Source organism: Netta rufina, assembly GCF_964035555.1.
Source record: "Netta rufina genome assembly, chromosome: 22".
Classification (NCBI taxonomy): domain Eukaryota; kingdom Metazoa; phylum Chordata; class Aves; order Anseriformes; family Anatidae; genus Netta; species Netta rufina.
Window position 1 is genome coordinate 3,040,491 of NC_140146.1, and position 22,107 is coordinate 3,062,597.

Genomic DNA, 22,107 nt, shown 5'->3' on the forward strand with positions numbered 1-22,107 from the left:
CTGGAATTAACCTCTGGGGAGGCAGAAGCCAGTTTTGGCCTTGCAGAGCCGTGTGGTATCCACTCCCAGTGTGATGTCTTAAAACAGGGACCCTGTGGACCTTCAGCACAACCCAGACACGACAACCCACAGCACAGGCTCTCCAGCCCCTGGTGCCATCCCAGCCCAGACACATGGGCCATCCAGGTCTTGTGGGGGTGCCCACGGCTACTAGGCATTGCCCTCCACTTCTTCCCATTGCTTTTCACCTTCTGTGACCCAGGATCCCCAACAAGCTGCTGTGGCTGGGCCCCATAACAGCACGAAGGGGCTTTGCAGGAGCCTGGTGTGCGTGTGTGCTTGGGTGCAGCAGGGTGCTGAGCCCTGGCAGGGGGCTGTACTCATCGCAGCGTGTCCCGAGTGCCACAGCACGTGTGCGTTTTGTGAATGGGAATGCTTGCACACTGAGACTGAAGGGCTGTGGAGGTAGGGGCAGGCATCCCATTTCCACTGGGCTCTTAGATTTGCCTTCAGGATGTGCTACCTGCACCTAATTAGCGCGTGTGCCTGGAGGCTGGGCACTGTCAGGAGCTGATGCAGAATGCAAACGTGTGCAAAAAGCCCGTGGTGCTCCTAACTGGAAACACAGCTCCTTTCCACACAAGGTAAAGAAAGAGCTCAATGTGCAGCCATGGGCATCATCACAAGGCAGCCCAGGAGCCCCAAACACCCTAGGAACCAGGCATGCTGAAGGCATCATGGCAGGAGCCCTGCCCACATCCTTCCCCCTTGCTCCTGCTCCCTGCTCCCTGCTTCTGAGCAGGACAGGGTTAGGGTTTAGTGTTAGGATTAGGTTTAGGGTTTAGGGTTAGGTTTAGGGTTTAGGGTTAGCGTTAGGGTTTAGGGTTAGCGTTAGGGTTTAGGGTTAGGGGTTAGGGCATGGCTGCAGCCCCCAGATGCCTCCCCCATCTCACTGCATGCTGCCACCTCACTGCTCCCCGGGGAGTCCCTTGTCATCACCACGTCCCTCGGACCCCACACCTGGCTGTCACGCTGCAGGGAGGATATTTACAGGTGCTGCGGGGAGAGGAAAGCACAGCTCAAACAGAGGATCACCAAAAGAGGGAGCCGAGCCCAGCGATGCCCCTTTTACCACCACCCGGGATAGGGTGAGCCCCCCCTCGAGGGCTTCCCCGTTAATCCCTCCGTTCGCACCTGGGTGGTTATTGCCCGTTTCTGCCGGCTTTTCACCCGATGTCGGCCCGTCCCAGCCCCGTGTCCCTGCCGGGGGAAGCCGGGTCCCCGCTGCTGACCCCCCCGAAGCCCCATTTTGGGGCCGGTGTCGGAGCCGTCGGGGGAACAGCACCACCTTCAGGACCGGGCCGCCCTCGTCGGGCCGCCGGCAGAGCCAGGACAGCCCCCAGCCCCCGGGAGGGGGATGCTCGGGGTGGGATGCTCGCCCCCATAGCCCCGGGACGCCTGTCTGTCCGTCTGTCCTATCTACCGCAGCAATACCCCTGCAATGCCAGCATCCCAGCGACAAGTTCCCGTGCTGTTATCAGGGCTGGGACAGCTTCCCTGGTGGTGAAGCTGAGCACCACAGGGACCGTGTCTCACTCCTTTTGGGGCAGCCTACACTTTTCCCTACCCTTTTCCCTGTTGTTTTTTTTTTCCATTCCTGGCAGCATCCTAACCTGCAGATCCCTTCTTCTGCAAGGTGCCCGTGCTGGGGAGCAGTCAGAGTGGCACCAAGCCACCTCCGTCACCTCTGCCACCTCTGGGTTTCTCCCCTGCTGCTGCTGTGGAGTGGCCACAGTGCCAGGAGTGAGCTGAATTTGGGATTTCTCACGAGGTGCCTGCCCGCTGCTGCCTTGCTCGGAGCTGTCACGGGGCATGACTGTGGGAGGCCCTTGGCCAGCTGAGCAAATCGGCACCCGATTAATTAAGGTCAGGGCTGGGCAGGCCTGGCTCGCCTTTCTTCCTTGTCATGCTGTGTGTTAATATCCTTTATATTAGAAAAAAAAAATATAAAATCTTATCATAATTTTTCCTCGTTGAAGGGGATGGTTTGGAATTGGAATTGAGACAAACACAAGCCAGGAGCACTGGCTGCAGAAGGGGAGAGTTTAAGAAAGGCCTTTTGGTAATATCCATCGTTCTCTTATCAGTGAGGATATTAAACGTATTGAAATGCTAAGCAGCTCTTTAATGGCTGTCTCTGATTTTCATTAAACAAGCAAGGGATGAGCAGGAGAGAAGGGGATGCAGTTACTGTTCTCTCTCTAAGAAATTCTGATTGCTGGATATTAATGGCATTAATGCTCTTTTATCCCACAGCACTGGTGTTCTGCTTGCCTTCTTGCCTATTTTCTCTCTTGCCGGAGTAGAACAAAGTCCCTGCTCCCTAAGGTGGGTGCACAGTTGCTACGAAACTGTTAGGGACTGGGGCTGTATACATTAGCAAAGCAAAAGCCTCCCAGGGACCATTTTTTGGTACCAACATCTCCAAGCCTTGCCATGCCCACACTGCCCAAACAGATACACGTGCTCATGCCTTGATGGGGCAGCCTGGTGCTTAAGTCAGTAAGGCCTGGTCTGCCCCAGTCACTTCCAGGCATGCAGAAAATATGAATCTGTGCCCTGTCTGAAGGCATGGCTAGGGAACATCTCTGCCCCCTCCTAAATCCTCTCTCTGCACCCAAATATACCTCATTGCTCTTAATATCCCCCCTTTGCTTTGCAGTTTTTAGCATGTGCCTCCTTTCTGCATGGTCATAGAGGCTTTGCTGTTATAACCACCTCCCCAGGAGCCGAGGCTCGAAAGCAGCCAAAAATATCACAGGGATGTTGGTGGCACTGTGAGAGTCAGCAACCACAGCAGAAAGCTGTACCAAGCAGGGGAGCAGCAGCTGAAGCGTCTACTCTCTATCCAGTGCACATACATTTGGAAAATGAAGGGATGCAGGGACAGCCCCTGTGCTCTCTTGGGAAAAGATGCTACAAACAAACAAAAATTAACTGGAGCTAATAAAACAAGGGCTGCAAAAACACCAAGCAGCACTGCGTGTATTTTAATCCCAGCCTCCAGGGTGCAGTGGCTCTGATAATGACAAAGGGAAAGGCTTTGTGGGATAAGCAGGTGGTTTGAAACACGTAGACTTTGGGTAAATGCCCCGGACCCCTGCATCTTCCTGCTCTGGGGCACCCCTTGCATTTCCTGAAGTCAGCTCATGCTTCTTTCCTCCCAGGCTCTTGCACAACTTTTTCTCCTTTCCTCTCTGTCCTTGGTTTTTCCTCTCTTGTGCATGGCTTGTTCTCACCTGTCCCTGGGGCTTTGTCCCAGACAGATGAACCATCTCATTTCTGCCAGATGGTGGTGGCACCTCAGTCCCCATCCCCTGCCACCCATTGCTGCCTCCTCTGTTTGCACAGGAGGTCACTGCTTTGCTCTCTGCTATCTGCCTCATCTTTTCTCTGTCTGCACCATCAGGCTTCTCCAGTAGCAACTACCCAAGTGCTGTCTAAGGCACCCCCCCCCCCCCAAAAAATAATAATAATAAAAAAAAAAAATTAGTTGTGCTATGGGACACAAATCCCCCAGAACCTCAAGAGGGGACACTTCCATGGTTATTTCTCCTCAAGGCTTCCCAACAATGGAGACAAGATGGAAAACAAAGCAGAACAACCCAAACCAGCCACCTCCAGGGTCCTGCAGCCTCCCTTGGAAGCTTGTTGCACACCGTGTTACCACCCTCCAGCATCCCCAGCTTCTGCTGTCCCAAGCAGATGATCTCTGCTTGGCCCCTAACTGCTGCTGCCAATGGCACAGCCATGAGATGGGCAGGAATGACCTCCAGCCCCACCTCAGGAATCCTTTGCACCGCAGACAAAATGCACTGAGAGCTGCCTAAACTGTCGGCTTTATTGCAAGCACTTTGTTTCTGCTAGAAGTGGAAATCTCAAAGAGGCTTAATTATAGAGCTGGGCAGACACAGGCGTAATCCCTTTGAAAGCCTACAATGAGACACTCTCCAAAATTAATTTTGAAACTGCAAAATAACCAAACAAAGCTCCACTTGAAACTGGGTGAGTGGTCAGGGAACAGTAGTGAGAGAAGTGGGAATACCCACAGCACATCAGAGCTCAGCCAGCTCTGTTCCCCTGCGGAGATGGGCGCCGGGCAGGGGTGAGACAACAGCACAACTGCTCCTTGCTGCTTGCCCAGGGTGTGCTTCTGGGGGGTTCAGCTCTGTCTCTGTTTTTATCACCTTAGGAAATCTGGGAGGGAACCACCAATACGCAAAGGCAGGGCTGGAAATGGAGGAGGACAGTGCCAAGCTAAGATCTTCACCTCCAGGTTGGGTTGCACACCCTTGGGTCCCCAGATGCAGTTTTAGCTTTAGTGCTTGCTCTTTCTGATGGTGAAGTTCAGTTATTTTGGGGACCGTGCCACAAAGCTGGGCTTCTGCATACACAATTTGGAGCCTGTCCCCTGCCCAGGGGCTGTGTTCCTTCATCTGGGGTGCTGAATGTAGGACTATTTAAGAAGGACTGGAGCTACACACCCTGCTCTGGCTATAATATAAAGTCATAAATAACTTGGTTACCTTGGGTAACCTTGTAGAACTGCAGCCCAATTTCTTCAAACATTCACCTCTCCACCTTATTTCACTGAGATTTAACTCCCTGTGGAGCGTGGGGGGTCAGTGAAAAGCCCTTCATTAGTTCAAGGGTCAGCAGAAGATGAACAAACAAATTGGAATTTTGTAAAGAGATTATATCTAATTAATACCATCGCAGGAGCTAATTAACAGATTCACTCGGAAATTGTCAGGAATATAATCTATGTTTCAAGGGTAGATGGCAAGGGGTCAGGGAGAACACGCTTTATGTTTCACAGGGAGGAAAGGGCTCAGAGACAGGAATCAGAGGTAGGTAAAACCCAGGGCTGTCACCGCAGCTGAGAAGCCAGGTCTGCAGGAGTCCCATGGCTCAGGGTCAGCAGGAGGCTGTTTGCTCTTCCCAAAAGTTGGTGTAAGCACTTCCAAGCTGCAGAGAGGAGCGAGGAGCTGTTTAACAAAGCCTCTGCGCTTTGGCAAAGCGTGGCATACAGCATCATGGGGCAGCTCCACCTGCCAGCCCATCTCCCCTTTACAGCTAACACGGCTGCTGTACCTCACAGCCCAGGGTGCGAGTTTTGCCCCTGGTGAGTCCTCGAGGGCTTGCCCAAAATGTGCCGCGTTTTGTGAAGGTGGTGGCATCAGCAGGCAGGTGAGGAGCGAGAGGTCACGGTGCCAGATGCTGGCATCACTTCCCCCCATGCCCCATTTTCAGATATTGTGAGATTTACCTAGTCCCTAGCACGGATGACATTTATTTGTCCTCTGGTTTGGGGACTTAAATTGAAGTCAAGAGGCTTCAGAAGGGAGCTTCAGCAAAATGCAGATATTACAGGGCCTAAGACAAGTGCCTGGGGACTGGCAGGACAGCCACACAAGGGTCATCTTCCTCCTGCTCAAAATGACAGCTAGCTGTCTCTGTTGTTTAAATATATACAAGTCTGGGTCATGTCATCATTTTGTGGCCCCCCTTCTGTGTTTAGAAAGAGTCTTTCCATGAGGCAAAGTAGAAAGAGCCCCGAAAGGTGCTGTTCAAATCAATTCAGCTTCCCCACAGGTTGTTCTCCTCTCTACTGCCCCACCACGAGGACATCACAACCAAGCTCTTCTCTCATGGTCCCCACTTGCACCCTGTTGTGCTGACCAAATTCCCATGGGGCACCAAGAGCTAGCGAGAGACCAGCCAAGGCTTTGGTCTGCTGCACAGCAGGACCAAGGCTCCTGCTGGGACATCTGAGAGCACCGAGGCTCCAGACCTCAGACCACAACTCTTCCAAGCCATCCTTACAAGCCCTTGAGGGCCTCTCATCCCGGTCTATCCACTGAAAGCTCTGTGGGACCCAGGAGGACACCCACTACCATCTTCTATTCCTCTGGTCCTCCAGTTATGCTGCTCAGGTCTTGGATACTCGGGTGGCAGTGTGAGGAGAAGCAGGATCTCCTCTGATCACCAGCACACTCAGGTCACATCCGCATGTTCGCAGAGAGAAGTCTCTTCACCCTTGTCTGAGGTAGTGCCTGGCTTCCTTTTAAACATACACGGTCAAAGTAAAGCAAGTTACCTTGGCTTTGAGATTTAGAGTCCATTCACCTTCTACTTCAGCACTGTCCTTTGCTCCTTTGAAGAAATCACCCGAGCTAATAACATGGTCAGCTTCTTCTTTATCCATCCCGTGCACCTGCTGGTGTCTGCAGCCTCCTGCACTGCCTGCCTGTCTCCAGTACTTAGGGCACAGATCTCACTGCTTATCACAGCACAGGCAGCTTCCAGGCACTGTGGTGGTTTCATTCCTACTTTCAGATCTGCTCTCATCTCTGCCATGGGTCACTTTGGTGTGTCAAGTGTTTTCAACCATGTCTATGAGAGCTATGTGCTACTCACCCTTCAAAGTCATCACTCTGGACAGGGTGACTTCGGCTGCCTCCTAAATTCTGATTTCTCTGCTTGGAGGTAGCTCTGCAACCAGACCTCTCTCTGTCTCTGTCTCTTTTGCAAGTTCTCCAGCCGCAGATCAGTCCCAAGCTCTTCTGAGATTTTTCTTTCAGAAAAATCTGATTAAAACCATGTCTTTCATATGTTTCCATTTTTTTTCCACGGTGTTCCCGTGTGCCTTGGATTCCTGTGCTGCACTTTTGTAATTAGCTTCCTTGGCCTGAGTCAACTGAAAGCTGCCAGTGAAAAACACTGGTTTCAAAGCCAGCCAGTGTGAAAAATAAGACCAGTACCTTAACACCTTCTTTTTTACTGCAACCTATTGCCTACAGTGGCAGTGAGAAAAGCTGCTTGAAGCTGCTTCATCACGCCTAGCTTTGGAGGAGCTCTAGCATCCTCCCATGGACATGCACAAGAGCAGCAGTAAAAGGATGAGAGGAGAAAACCTCCTGTTATACAGCAGCAGAAGCAACCAGCAATTCACTGGTGGTATGGGAGAGAAGCACCAGACCTTCCCCTTCCAGAGAAGATTAAAAAGTCTCATTTCACCTTTCCAGGTTGCGCCCCAACCTTCAGAAAGAGATGTCTCTCACAGGCCACATGGCTGGGCACCCAGTGGTTCGTGCTGGCATGTACAGACACGGACCCTGAATACAGAGCCTCTTGCAGCAGCACAGCCTCCCCCAAGGCTTGGAGAGAAAGGTTTTATCCTAGTGAGGTCCCCAAGGGATCAGCCATGAAGAAAAAACTCAGAAAATGGCTCTGCAGCTGGGATCATACCTAGGAATTGCAGCCCAGCCTTAGGGAGTGGAAATTTTTGCTCCAGAGCTTTTCCTAAGTCCTGGAAAGCTTCCCCTCTGTCTCAGCATTATACCAGGTGCCTTGGGCAGGGAAGGTGAATTGCAAGTCACTACTGGTGCCAGCAGCCCATTGAAGATGTGTGCTTGTACAGCTGAGGTGCTTGAAAGTGAAGTGCAAGGCTCCAACCAACCCAGTAAAAATGCAACTCCTTGCTTACTTACAACACTCTGTCTTTAAGGATGCCTGTAAAATGTCCAGGCCTGGGGATTTCCAGACCATTCTTCTCTATTCATAATAAATGCTGCTCCTCCAGAGACTATTAATGAAGTGACTGACGGCCCAAGTGCACCAAAAGGGAGGGAACAGAACAGAACTGCTTTGGCACAGCAGATGGGAGACTTGGGTCCTCCTGGGGTGTAAACCTGCAAGTAAAAGGAGAAAAGTTCTTGCCTTCCCTTAAATCCCAGGCATCCCAGCTTAGAAGTCCTCCATCAGATAACCTTGCAGGAGTAAACACTCCTATATCTACATTTGTGCTCATAAACTAGTGTGAGTGCCCAGCCTCGGTTCACCGCACCGCCTCCCTTTCTTATACCCCTTGTTGCATTGGGAAAGGCCCTTGACCAGAAACCCTTAGAGGAGCTGACCTTCTCCTCCTACATCCCCAGGTAAACCCACAGGGCTGGAGCCTGGGGTGACTCTGTTCACCCCAGCCCTGCTGAGCCTGGCAGCAGGGGGGTCTCAGTGGGATGCTCCCTTGAAGACGACAGGTCTCCGGTTCGGGGCTTATCGCTTGTGTTCTTTGCCACTCCAGCCAGCGCTGAAGAAGATAATTACTAGTGATAATTTATTCATTACTGGTTAACCCATTTAGTCTCCCTAAGCCTGCCTCTAATTAGAAAACAAGGACCAGGCTGCCTCTCCTAGGTGGTCTCTTCTCCCTGGGAGGCACCAGCAGCACCCGCTCGTAAGCAGAAGGGGAGCTGGCAGTGCCGCAGCCCAGCGGTGCCGTGCTGATGAGATGGGGAAAGAGGGCCTGGCTGCACCAGGGAAGGCTTCAGAAGGCTGATTCATGATATCAGAGGGGTTTTGTACAAGGGTCAGAGCCGAGCTGAGCCAAGCACCCCGTCTGAAACAGCACAGACCTCCTGCTGCCTGGCCAAGGAGCCACCCTGCAGCCCCAGAGCAGTGCCAGGTTCCTCATCACCCCTCATCCTCCCAGCCTGCAGGGGTGGCACTGCAGGGAGAGGTAGGGACACAGGGGACACGGGGACAGGGGTGAGGTGTCTGTGTGCCCACAGCTTTGCGTGAGGCCACTGCAGTGCAGCCTGGCCCTGAGCAAACTGCACACAGCTGCTGCGACTGCCGGCCCTCCCGCTGGGCACCAATCTTCATCTCTTTGAAATATGCATTAAAATACATGAGCCACACTCTCTGGCCAGGGCTCCCAGCACTGGATAATTGCTTCTTAAGTGCTTTCTAAATGCAAACTGCATGTCATTCTTACCATCACTGCCACCTCCCCTGCACCCAGCCTTTGATCTCCTACATGTCATGACAATATTGCAATTACCCCGTCAGTGTCCGAACGTGGTGGTGTTCCTGGCTGGAAAGCACAGGGATTTGCCAGACCATGGGGGCCTGCCCTAATGATCCGTGCATACGAGGGGCCCACAAGAGCCCTCCTTGCTGCACGCTGTCCATGCCCCAGCCTGGGCACCACCAGCCCAGAAGATCATCGAGGAGTCACGGGAGAGGACAGCTGGCGCAGCTCTCCTTGGCTAAAGAGATGCTGACTGTAAATAAATGCAATTCAGTCCCTCAGATTTCCTGCTACATGGACCTTTCTGGTGATGTGTACTCTCCTTTCCCCTGGCAGGGCATCTGCAAAGTCTGTGGTCTTTAAAACTTAGCCCCAGATCCCTGCTTCTGTATCCTTTTTTTTCCTGTGACCCCTGAGCTTTAAACAATGCTGAAGCCCCAATAATCGTTTGTTTTATCTAAACCAAATTCCGACTTTTTGATTTATGGGGAATGCTGGGAGGGAAAAAAAAAAAAAAAAAAAAGAGGGCAAAGAAATTAAAAATAAAAGCCACCACTATTCTGGATTGGTCCCGGGTGTTGGTTTATAAACCCTGTTTTCCAACCTGGCAGAAAAGCCAAACTCTGATCCACCCACCTCTTCCTGCGGAGATGCAGCTTTGAATGCAGCAGCCAGGGGGGCTTCCTTGAAGCTCACCCCGAGCCCTCCACAAGCATCGCTCAGCGGTTCAGGATGGGGCCAAGTGGAAGACCTGCCAGCACCGTGCTTCTGCTCTGACCGGGCCAGCGCAGGACCACAGGGCAGAGAAACTGCTTTGCACCCTGCCGAGACTACAAGGTGGGATTGTTTAGCAGAGCGTGGCTGGGAAAACCTTAGGGGATGCTGTGGGGATGCAGCAAGGAGGAGCAGCCCCTGGGGTCTTTTCCGCCCCCACCTGCTCCATCTGGCCCAAACGGGGACAGATAGGCCAGGGCAGAGTTGCTCAGCAGGGGATGAGAATTATGATGGAAATGCCGTGCAAAGCACCTCCCCACCGCAGCAGAGCCTTTTGGACTGTCACGCTAGCAGCCCCTGGAAAAAAAAAAAAAAAAGAAAAAAAAAAAAAGGAAAAAAAAAAAAAGAAAAAGAGATCCTAATTAAGCTCTGTGGGTGCAGTACACGTGCACCACAGCACCATCAGCAGCATCGCCACCAGCAGCCAGGCTGGTGGACGGGGAAAATCATGGACTGCCACTGTCAGCGTGTGGCTTCAGGAGCAGTACAGAGGCATGGGGCTGTGTGGACCCCTTCCTCCAGCAGTCTGATATTGGCCTCGGGAAGAGGGAACAGGGAGCTGGTGCCTCCCCTCTCTCCCCAAGGGCTGAACAGAGTGACTCCCTTGGCACACCATGAAGCCTCAGCAGCCCCAGGAGCCATGTCCATTTCTGATGTTGAAGGGTGACAGAAGGGACACTTAAAGAGATGTTCTTGTTGCTCCTTTCCTTCCCCATTCCCTGCAGGTGGGTAAGTCAATTCTGACCACTCCTAAAGCCTATAGGGATCCTTTCACTGCTCAGCTCACCCCCTCCTCTGTGCAACGCAGGTCCCTGGCAGCTGGTTCCCCATCACCTTTAATTTACTGTCCCCAGCAGCTTCTCAGGCAGTATTTCCCAATTTCCAAAGCCCCTTGCCCAGCCATACGTGCTGTCAGTGCCCTGCAAGGCAGCAGGCTGCTTTCCCTGCTTGCATTCACTGCCCTGGGGTGCAACCTGGCAGTGACATGGTGGGGTGGGAACGTCTCCTGCCTTGCCCAGTGCTGGTGATTTGCCCTCTGCTTCATGCAGCCCCGAGTCCTACAGTCAGACCACTTGAGTTGCTCTGCCAGAAAGCACTTTCTTGCATCCATTTGCAAGAAGGGCCCTTTTACTTCCCCAGGCACCTCTCTCTCTAGCAAGGGTGACTAGAAGACGTGTCTTCCCCATCCCGTTCATTATTATCTCCATCTCACTGTGCTCTCTCTCATTCATCCCCTCTCAAACTAAATAGCTCCCTTCTGCTCTCTTCTCATGTGGAAATCGTTCTCCACCCATTATCATTTTCATGATTTCACTTTCTGCTCTATCCTCTGTGATGAGACACCAGGACGCAGCAGTCCCCCGTGCATTTCTGGGCACGTGGAACATCTTCCTTCATGCTGGCGTGTCTTGTCTTAATGCATGTGGAAAACTCATTTCCTCCCTTTCAGTGGAGATGCCATCCCCCGGGGAGAGCTCATCGCTGCAGTTCCCAGGCCCTGTGTTGATGCAGGGGCATCTCTAACACCGAGGAACAGATTGTGAGGGTCTCGTTCCCAGCTTCAGATGATCCTCTGCTCAGCTGCTGCACTGCCCTCTTTAATTTCTGTCTTTTCATCCTTTCATGCCAGAATAAGAAGATGCGCCATGTGTCTCTCTGTGGTTCCACACAGGAGAGTTGTTTATCAAGCAGCAGCTCAGAGACATTTCCACCCTTGGGTTTTGCACAGTGTGATCCCATCTCAGCCACCAGAAAAGTGCCAGCATCACGTTAGCAGTGCTTCCTTCAGGCAAGGCTCATGCTGCATGCATCAGCTTCTATGCTGTGCCCAGCAGAGCAGTGCTGGGACCCATCTCCACCGCAGGGCAGCATCTCCCCCAGCCGTGGTACAGCGGGTGGCCGGCCTCAGCTGCGGCCAGCCTGGCTGCTTGCAGAGCTGAATAAACACTCGGGCTGGCACACGCCTGATAAGGCTCTTTTTTATTCCACTAAACAATGTCACACGCCTTATCTGACAGAAATCCGTAGTGTTGCTCCAGTAGTTCTCCAAAGCAGTAATTTAACCCCAGATGCGTTGGTGTGAACTTGGGTAATTACCTCTGGAGCTGGCTGCGGTTCTGTGAGGTCTGTAGGTGTCACAGGTGCTCTGCCTCAGCAAGGTTATGTCGTTTAGATACTTCATCATCCCATGAGATGGTCGTTCAGTCCATAAATAAATCAACAACCTCTCTAGGCTGATACGTTGCTTTTTTTTTTTCACATGGCCAGAGCATGGTGCGATGCTTTACACCACATTTCCCCCTGAGACTAATCAAAGCATTAGCAATTATAGCTGGCCTTTGAAGTCTCTTGGTTCATGACTGAACAATTATTGAGCTGGGTTTCCAGGTCATGGCCATGTGTCACCCCGAGCAGGACCAGCACCACCAGCAGAGCCTGGAAGTGGTGGGGTTTGTGGTGGCATCAAAGGTAACACGCCACCTTCCTGCCTCACAGAAAAACTGTACAGTTTTAGCACAGTTTTAGGATTAACTATCTCCACCCTGCCTCTCCCCTGCAGAGCCATGCTAGGAGCCACAGAATCACAGGACAGTCGAGCTTGGAAGGCAGCCCTGGAGGTCCAGCACCCTCTGCTCCAGCAGGGTGCCCACATCCAGGTGGTTTTTGAAGCTCTCCAAGGAGAAGACTCCACTCTCTGGGCAGCCTGTGCCAGTGCTTCAATACAGAAGTGCCTCCTGATGTTCAGCTTTTTGTCACCACCTTTGGAGCCCCGTTTGATGCCCCTCGGTTGGCCTCTGCTGGGAGGGAACCGCAGTCAAAATTTGCAGTCTGGACGCTGGAACCTTCTCAAGCCCAGGCACACACTGCAGCCCCTGTCAAGTGGCAGACCTTCCTGCTGGAAAAAGAAAACCCGCCCCGGTAGAGAAAGGGGAAATTCCCAGGGCTGGGGACAAAAGGATGGATGAAGCCCCCAGACATCAGCATTGTGCACGGGGCTGGGGCAAGTTTCAGGCCTGAGCTCTGCATGTCTAATGGAAAGAGATGCGGTTCCACTGCGGCAGGGACAAGCTCAAATGCACGCCAAGGGAGGCACACAGATGCCAGCATAATTAGCCACAAAATAGACTTTTCAGTATCACACAATGACAAAGAGAAATAAAAAAAGGCCTGCGTGCTGATAATTCCTCGGCGTGCCTCGGTGACAAGGAACTGGGACAGACCTGAGCTTCCACTGAGCCAGAGGAAAGTGTATCTTTAAAAAGCGGATTATCTGGTTAAACAGAGGGCAGGGGGCTGAGCCGGGAGATAATGGGGGTGTCTGTGACAGCTTTATTAGGAAGTGCCTAACGTCGGAGCGATTTCACGGCGGCTCTCAGGGGGACGGGTGGCTCTGGGAGCACCGCTCTCTGCCTGCAGAGCCCCGGCGAGGCTGTCAGATGGGCTTAGAGGACACCAACCCCAGCTCTTTGCCGCGGGAGACAATGGGGGCAGCAGGGACCCCCAGCCCCCCAGCCTGCCCCCCTGGGGGTCTCCAGGCTGCGTGGAGCCTGCTCGAAGAGCACGGCCAAAGGGTGGGACGGGGAAGTGCTGCATTCGTTAGCAGCAGGATTCATTCTGCTAACCTGAAAAGAGGGGCGGGCTTGGAAGCACAGGGCAGTGTCACTGTCCCTGCTGGTACCACCAGCAGCCTTGGCCGCAACCCCGTGAGCTTGCAGGCTCAGCAGGCTCTGGTACAACCTCCCCTTTGCCTTGCAGCTGCATTCCAGGAGTCTCAACTACCTGCTCTCTTTGCCTTTTTTTTTGCAGGTTTAATCATTCCTTGCCTCGTCGCCTTCTTGTATGATGCAGAGACCCTGCAAAGCTGGCAGGGCATCCATGCAGCTGATCCAGGCTAAGGATGGTCCTCAGCCGCATCTCCAGGACCTCCTCCATGCAGGCCCAGCAGAAAGACACCACCTCCAGCTCGCGAGGTCCTGCCACCCTGTTTTGGCCCCATGGCGTGCCTGGCACTGACCCCCGTGGTGCTGGGCCCCCAGATAATTTGGGAGTGCACAGACCTGGGGTGCAGGGCCGGTCTTTCGCCAGCACATGGAACACAGATCTCACTCCTCAGGGCTTTTCTGCCAGGGCAGGGGCCCAGCCAGGCATTGATGCTGGCTGAAGCACCAGCAGGATGCTCGGCACTAAGAAACCTGAACTGGGACCATCCCATCCCCAGGAACCAGCCAGCAGTGCAGGGCACCAGAAAGCACACACAAAACCGCGGCTTTGCCAGCAGGACTCCCAGCCCAGGGCTCAAGGAGCAGCTGTAATCGGGACCAAGGGGCACTCGAGCCAGTCTGTAATCCCAGATTTTACACAGGCTGAGCAGGCCCTGAGCAGGTTGCCTGGGGTTTACAGCGGGATTGACAGCTGCTCCCATGCGGCCCAATGCCCCGGCAGCCCGAGCAGCCCCGAGCGGCTCCTGTCACCCAGGGCAGAGCTCCCCAGTGGGATGGGGGCAAGCTCGGGTGCTGAGGACCTGTGCTTCCCTGCACCCGGCCATGGCTCTGTCCACAGGCATCAGACCGAGGATGTAAATCTGGGTCTCTGTGAACAAAAGGCCACAGCGCCTCTGCCCCCAGAGCTGCCAGCTCAGCGTGAGAGGACTCCCCACGGCACAGGGGAGCCGGCGATGAAGCTGTCTCTGACAAGGGAAGCTAAAGACATAAGAGGGAGCATGAAATCGCTGGTGACAACCATAACAGGGGCAGCTCCAGACAAGAGGAGGCAAGGGGGAGCTGGGCTGTGCATCCAGCCAGGATGCTCTGCAGCCTTTGTAGGGAGAAATGCGTGCGGTGCTGGGATGAGGACAGGCCGCTGTGGCTCTCCTCTGGCAGGTGAGGCCAGCACCCCTCACCAACCACAACGTGAACGGAGTCCCTGCATTGGCCCTGCTCTCTGGCATTTGCTGGTGGTGCCCTGACCCCTGTCTTTCACCAGGATTGAGTCTCGGTGGCGTTGCCCCAGTCCTGGCCATGCAGCAGCTCGTGAACACCAGCCTGTTTGCAGCACTGCCCATCTTCTGCTGCACCTCCACAAAATGCATCGAACCACCAAGGGGATCGAAACTCCCGGGGGATAGGTTTGCAGGGGCTGCACACAGCTTGGCAGAGACAGTTTTTGGCAGATGAGCCCCAAGCCTGTCATTTCCCCCCATTTCAAGAGCTCGTCTTCCTCAGGCTCCTGGCCTGGGCAGCCAGCTTGGACAGAAAAGGCTTGCTAATTTCCCTGGGAAAGCATTCTCTGTGCCATTATCAGTTTAACCCAGATTGCCTGAGCCATTGCACTGCTCTGTCAAACCCCCCAGTGCACTGCCTGTGCTGGAAGGGCTGCCCTGGCACTGCCTCAGCACCCTGCCCTGCCCGGCCACCCGCCTGCTCCCCATCCCCTCCGCACCTCTCCCGGCCTTTCAGCTCTCCCCTTCCCCTCTGTGTGCAAGGGCACCCGAATTTCATCACCCTCTCTTTCAACTTGTCCCCTCTCCACTTCCTCCCCTCTGTAACAAATCAGTGAAAAGAGGGAAGAGAAGAGGCTCCAATGACAGATGGAGCTGGTGCTATCATCTCTCTTAACTGTCACCGAGAAAATCACACGGCAGCCACTGAAATTCAAATTAGAGTTTTGCTGAAGCTGCTAAAACTCATCAAAAGATATCTTTGAAGTCCACTGGCAGGCTGGTCATTTCTTTTAAATTAGTCCCTGTTGAAAATGAAATTGCAGGGAGTTGGTGTATTAGCATATTGGAGTGCGAGAGACAGCATAATACTGCCTTTCCAGGGAGCAGAGACAGTTTGCTCCGACACAAAAACCACACTCAAACCGGGCTCTTATTGCATTAGGATAAATGAAAGAGTCATTTCAAAGCTCCCCATTAAGGGGGACGGGCTGGCACTCAGAGAGGAGACAGCAAAGGCAGGTCAGTGCTGTCCCCGTGCTCCTGCCCTCAGAGCCAACCTGCCGGCCGCAGCATCCCAAGCCCATGCTAACAAGGGGCTGCCTCGTTAGCAGAGCTGCCTCATTAGCAAGGAGAGAGGGGCCCTCTCCTGCTCCAGTCCGGGAACTGGTGTGAAGTCAGAGTGTTGTTCAGGACTTGCGGCAAGAGCGCAGGCACCCAAGGAGGTTCAAAGCCAGGATTCGTGTGATGAAAACTCCCCTCTGCTCTCCTGAAAGCTGTCTTCTTCCATGCTGTGCTTTCCTTGAGCCTCTCTGACAGACAGGAGGCTGTGTCCTGCTGCCCAGGGGTAGCAGAGCACCTGGGAAGGGTCCTGAGGATAGCGGGGCAGGGAGCCCAGCCCTGGAAAGCTGCAGCAGAGCCAGCAGAGCCCAAGGCAGAGCTCCTCTGCTTTAACGCTTGGCACTGACCTGAAAAAGAGGGTAGTGACTCCTCCTGATCACTGCTAACTAGGGTTAGGGTTAGGGTTAGTAACCCTAATAACCTTCCTAACCTCCTGGTAGTGACTCCCCCATCCCAAACCCTGCGTGCGCTGTGTCTCCAAAGCAGGTGCCTGCCAGAGATTAATGCAACAAGAGCTCACGGGGATTCAAAGCCCATGAGGCCCTCCATGAGTGGTGGCTGGTGGCCCCAAGACCAGCTGTAGCATCTCCCATCAGTGACTATTCCTCAGCACAGACAAAACTGGGTTCACATCTAGCTCCAGCTCAGCCTGACCCAGGTATTTGCCTAGGATGAGTACCAACACTCTGCTCTCTCCCAGGCTGTGCCTCACACCATCCTTCCCTGTCCCGAGGGGCTGAGCACAGTATTTCTGCCCACCCAGGAGGTACCCAGGCAGCCACTGGGTACCACTCTTTCCCCAGCCCTGCTAGCCCAGGGCATCCACTTTCCTCTGCCTGCCCTGAATCTCTAAGCAGAGCTTTCCACGTCAGCCCAAAACCTTGAGATGTCGGCTGCCTTTGGATAGAGCTGTTGCTTTCATTACCGAGCTGATGTGATGGGATTTTGAGTGGCACTAGTTACACTCCTGTGTCTTTACACATCATGCCTTTGAGCCAAGAGCACTGTGCTGTTGGCTGCAGATTTCACACGGCTCTGAGCGAGGATCAGGGCAGGTCAGAGGCAGGAAGTGTGGCCAATTCTCCCTTGAACCGCAGGAGAACATGGAGCAGAACTTGCCCCAGAGCATGTAACCTGTGACATTTCCCTGGGATAATGCAAATTGTACCAGCACAGACGGAGAGATTAGCTCTGCCATTGTGAGCACGCTTGGTGCTTGAACTGAGGTTTTAGCTGAAGGTTTTGTTAGGAAGGTCGCTGCAGGATAGGTCTGAATGTCTCCCTCAAATTGTTAGCTGCTTACTGGGGATTTGCCCTAGATTTTGGATGGAGGAGTACAAGGAGGTACAAATCCAAAAGATAATACATCAAGGTGAGCAGTGAGGAGTTTTTTCTCTACCGTCTTGGTTAGTTCTTGGTATTTGGGTGCATTTCCCACCCTTGTGTCCAGCACAAAGTGTCTGGATGGGGCAGGTGAGGACCGTATGGGATCATGCAGACTGGTCACCTCGGGCAAAGTGCTGCCCAAGCTGGAGATTCAGATCCAACCTGCCCTCTCTTGATCACGATTTTCAGCATTTCACCTCATCCCCTTGCACTCCCCCAGAAACCCTACAGCTTCGGCTGGCAGCAGCCTCAACAAGAGAGCAGTAGGGCAGTTAGACAGCCAGGCCAGAAACAAATTTCTTGCAGCTCTGGGTTGTTAATCATCTTCTCTCTGTGATGTGAGCGGCTGGGATGCTGCAGGCTCCAATGGCTTTGCTTTTTCACTTCGCCAGCCTGGGCACACAGCAGCTCACCTTACCTGGGACAGCAGTGGCAGCATCCTGCAAACACCTCCATTGCTTGCCACCGAGATTGAATGACAATAGCAGTCGTGCTTTTTGTTCCTGCTGTTGTGATCCTCAGCTCCCGAGGCACCTGCTGCACCAGGAGGAGAGCAGCAGTGCGAGGGGCCTTCCCACCCAGACGTGTGGAGGATTGCTCCTTTCATCCACCGCATGCAAGGAGAGGAGCAGCTGGTGCCTCCTCCTGTCCAGCCCTGCACCACCGCCTCCTGTGCTGGAAACGCAGTCAGGCCCAGCCATCCAGCACGGGTGTTAATAGGCGAGCAAGAGAGGGTGCCTGGGGATGGGGAGAGCTCGGAGTCGACAAGGCACGGCTGCCTTCATTAACCTTTCACTTTGCATGCCACTTCCCGTTAGGGAGAAAGGGCTTAAGCTGTCACCGTGTTCTGCTTTAATGGTGATAGGGGCAGCCGTGCACCGAGCAGGGGCTCAGGCAGAGACTTTGCACTGCACACCCCAGCCTCCTGCCAGCCTGGGTGCCGGCTCCCCACACATTCCCCCTCACCAAGCCCAGAGAGCTTTGCACACTGTGGGACCCCCTTTTTAGGACATTTTCTCAGTGATTTGGCAAGCCCATGTGTCCCTGGCATCACACGGGGTTATGAAGTGGACTTCAGGAGGGAAAGGGGAATGCACGTGCCAGGCATGGACACGGTGTCAGCCCAGGGGCCAGCATGACAGACACGATGCCCCACATGAGGCACTCCTCCAAAAGTGATCTTGGGACTTCTCTGTTGAAACCTGCTTGCTTTTACTGAGAAAATAACCTGCTGATAAGCTCAAAATGCAGGAAAATAACATAAAACCTCAGTGGGAGAGTGCATGGAAGGGAAGGGGATTTTGTCTGATGCCCTTTCCAAGATGACCCTGTCCACTCATCCCCACATCCATACCAGCACCCACACCTGTGCCCAAGTGCTCTGGCCAGGAACACTTGTGTGTCATGGGATCTCGTCTCCTGGGCTGGTGTTGATGAGCTGACTTTTATGCCCTTGAAATACTTTTTTCTCTGCCATGGGCTGTTCCCCAGGAGAGGGCAGAGAGGCTGGTTTTGCAGGAGGGACATGAAGGAAGAAAGGGCATCCCTTCAGCGTATTGATCAGACACTCTTTGTTACAGAGGCCAACAACTGACATTTGTTTCCATAGTACTCATGAAAAATTTTATCATCCATTAATGCTTGGTACCAGCCCTGGTGTCTGGCGGTGAGTAACCCAGGTCCCACTGGTCATCCTGCGAGGCAGAAATGGGGTGACTGCACCACGAACACAGGTGTGTAACCAGAAAGCCAAGATCACTTTGATGCTACCCAGGTGTCCTGGTTTCAGTTAGCACAGAATTAATTTTCTTCCTAGTAGCTGGTGGAATGCTGTGTTTTGGCTTAGAATGAGAAGAGTGCTGATAACACCCCGATGCTTTAATTGTTGCAGAGCAGTGCTTATACTAAGCCAAGGACATCTCAGCCTTTGCTCTGTCCTGCCAACGGGCAGGCTGGGGGGTGCAGTAAGAGCTGGGAGGGGACAGACCCAGGACAGGTGACCCAAACTAGCCAAAGGGGTATTCCATACCATCTGACGTCATGCTAAACAATATATAGGGGTGGCTAGCCGGGGGGAGGGGGCCGGACTGCTCGGGGTTAGGCTGGGCATCGGTCAGCGGGTGGTGAGCAATTGCATTGTGCATCACTTGTTTGTACATACTATTATTACTTTCGTATTATCCCCATTGTATCATCATTATTATTATTGTTATTATTATTTTTGTTATTTTTTTTTCCTGTCTTATTAAACTGTCTTTATCTCAACTCACGGGCTTCACTTTCCATTTCTCTCCCCCGTCCCAGAGAGGGAGGGGGGAGGGTGAGCGAACGGCTGCGTGGTGTTTAGCTGCCGGTCGGGTTAAACCACGACAGTCTTTTTGGCGCCCAACGTGGGGCCCGAAAGGTTGAGATAACGGCAGATCTGATCAGAGTGTGTTAAACTAAAATTGGTGTAAGGATTAGACCTGCTTAATAGTCACTTGTCATGATGCTGATTGCTTTAATCACAACTCTGCTGCGCCTGTTTTCCAAATTGAGTATTATAGTACATTATTTTCCGTATTTGCTCTCTGTAGTGTTGTTTCTCCTCTCCGGGCCCTGGTTTCAGACCATTATGGTACTAAGTGTTATAGCAATGGCTTATGAGACGATAAGATATCTGGTCATGACTCTAACTTGGTATTTATACTCAGTAACATCGTGGACTCTGTACTTTGGAAACAGCATCTTGGGAACTATTAGCAATTATACCTATTGTTTTTCTCCATTAGAGAGTCAATCTGTGGAGGGGAAAGGGGAGGATATTTTTCCTTACTTGCTTACTCTCCCTTTCTCCTTCACCACCCCTGTATCCTCCTGGGTCACTCTGCCTTCCTCCTTCACCACCCTCTTATCCCCTGAGCTTGTCACAATAGCTCTCCAAGATATTGAATATTTCTGGAATACTCAGAATACCATAGTCTTGTTGTTCTGCCTCATGAATGCACTTCAGATTCTGCTTAAAGTTAAACAACTACTTATGAAGCTCATCCGGAGATCTGCCCGGAGGCAGTATAGTTGTGGGTGGCAGGGAGTATGGGTGGATATGGGCAGGCATCTAGAGCAGTTGGCACCCCCAGTGTGTTGGAAATTCACCCCTGAACAATGGCAAAATCCTCAAAAACTGGCAGAATGCTTGAAAAAAAGGTGTAATGATTCTGGCAGTTCCAAAGTAACACAAATCATTGTAACGTGCTGGGGCCTGGCTCATGCCTATCGAGCTGCCATTGATACTGCTGTCAACTTAGTGACAGACCCTGCGGCCACTCCAAACCCTGTGACAGATCCAACGGCCACTGTGACCCCTACGGTGGATTCTGCAGCCGCTCCAGTCCCAGCTCCTGCAGCCGCTCCAGTCCCAGCTCCTGCAGCCGCTCCAGTCCCAGCTCCTGCAGCCGCTCCAGTCCCAGCTCCTGCAGCCGCTCCAGTCCCAGCTCCTGCAGCCGCTCCAGCTCCAGCTCCTGCAGCCGCTCCAGTCCCAGCTCCTGCAGCCGCTCCAGTCTCAGCTCCTGCAGCTGCTCCAGTCCCAGTTCCTGCAGTCGCTCCAGTTCCAGCTCCGGCCGCTACTCCAGTCCCAGTTCCTGCAACTGCTCCAGCTCCAGTTCCTGAAGCCGCTCCAGTCCCAGCTCCTGCAGCTGCTCCAGTCCCAGTTCCTGCAGTCGCTCCAGTTCCAGCTCCGGCCGCTACTCCAGTCCCAGTTCCTGCAACTGCTCCAGTCCCAGCTTCTGAAGCCGCTCCAGCTCCAGCTCCTGAAGCCGCTCCAGCTCCAGCTCCTACTGCTGCTCCAGTCCCAGCTCCTGCAACTGCTCCAGCTCCAGCTCCAGCTCCTGTAGCCGCTACAGCTCCGGTTCCTGCAACTGCTCCAGCTCCTGTAGCCGCTCCAGCTCCTGTGGCCGTGTCAGAGAAACGAGCTGTAGCAGTGCAAGTTGACCCTGCAGAGGGCATTCCAACCCCTGTGGCAGACCCTGTAACAAAGTCAGAGAAACGAGCAGTAGCAGTGCAAGCTGCCCCTGTAGAGAAGGTGAAAATATGGTACAGAAATTCAAGTCGTTTAGAACGCAGAGAGTCTTCTGCCAATCCAGGTAAGGCTTCTGCCAAAACTAAGTATAGAGATGACGAAGATGATGACGACGCTGGGCCGTCAAGGATTCAGGAGGAGGAAGATGAGGATGCCGAAAGAGCAACAGTAACTACCCGAAGCCTAAACGAGCGCGAGCTACGAGATGTGCGAAAAGATTTTGGTCGCTGTATAGGTGAGCAGCTTGTCACCTGGCTGCTCCGGTGCTGGGACTCTGGAGCCAATTGTGTGGAATTAGACGGCAGGGAAGCCAAGCGGCTGGGATCCCTTGCTCGAGACGCCGGCATTGACAAAGCAATTGCAGATGGAGCACGACCCACCAGCCTCTGGAGGCGTCTCCTCTCAGCTGTGAGGGAAAGGTATCCCTTCAAGGAAGATATTTTATGTCTACCAGGCAAGTGGACCACTATGGAGAAGGGAATCCAGTACCTGAGGGAATTAGCCGTACGGGAAGTGATTTATGAGGATCCAGACCTCAATCAAACATCCACAGATCCAGATGAAGTCAAGTGTACACGACCCATGTGGCGGAAGTTTGTACGGAGTGCACCATCATCATATGCCAGCTCATTGGCAATAATGGCCTGGAAAGAGGATGAGGAACCCACAGTGGGTGAAGCGGCTAAACAACTCCGGCAGTACGAAGAAAGTCTCTCCTCTTCCTTACAGGCCTGCGTCTCAGCTGTGGAGAAACTTTCTGAAAAGGTTCACCAACTTGAAGAGAATCTATTGTCCTCCCCACCTGAACCAACCAGTGCCCACCGACCAAAGGAGAACACTTGGGAGAAACTTTCTGAAAAGGTTCACCAACTTGAAGAGAGATTATTCTCCTTCGCACCTGTACAAAGCAGTGTCTCAGCTGTCAGGGGTAGGCGTTCACCCACACAAGGAAGACGA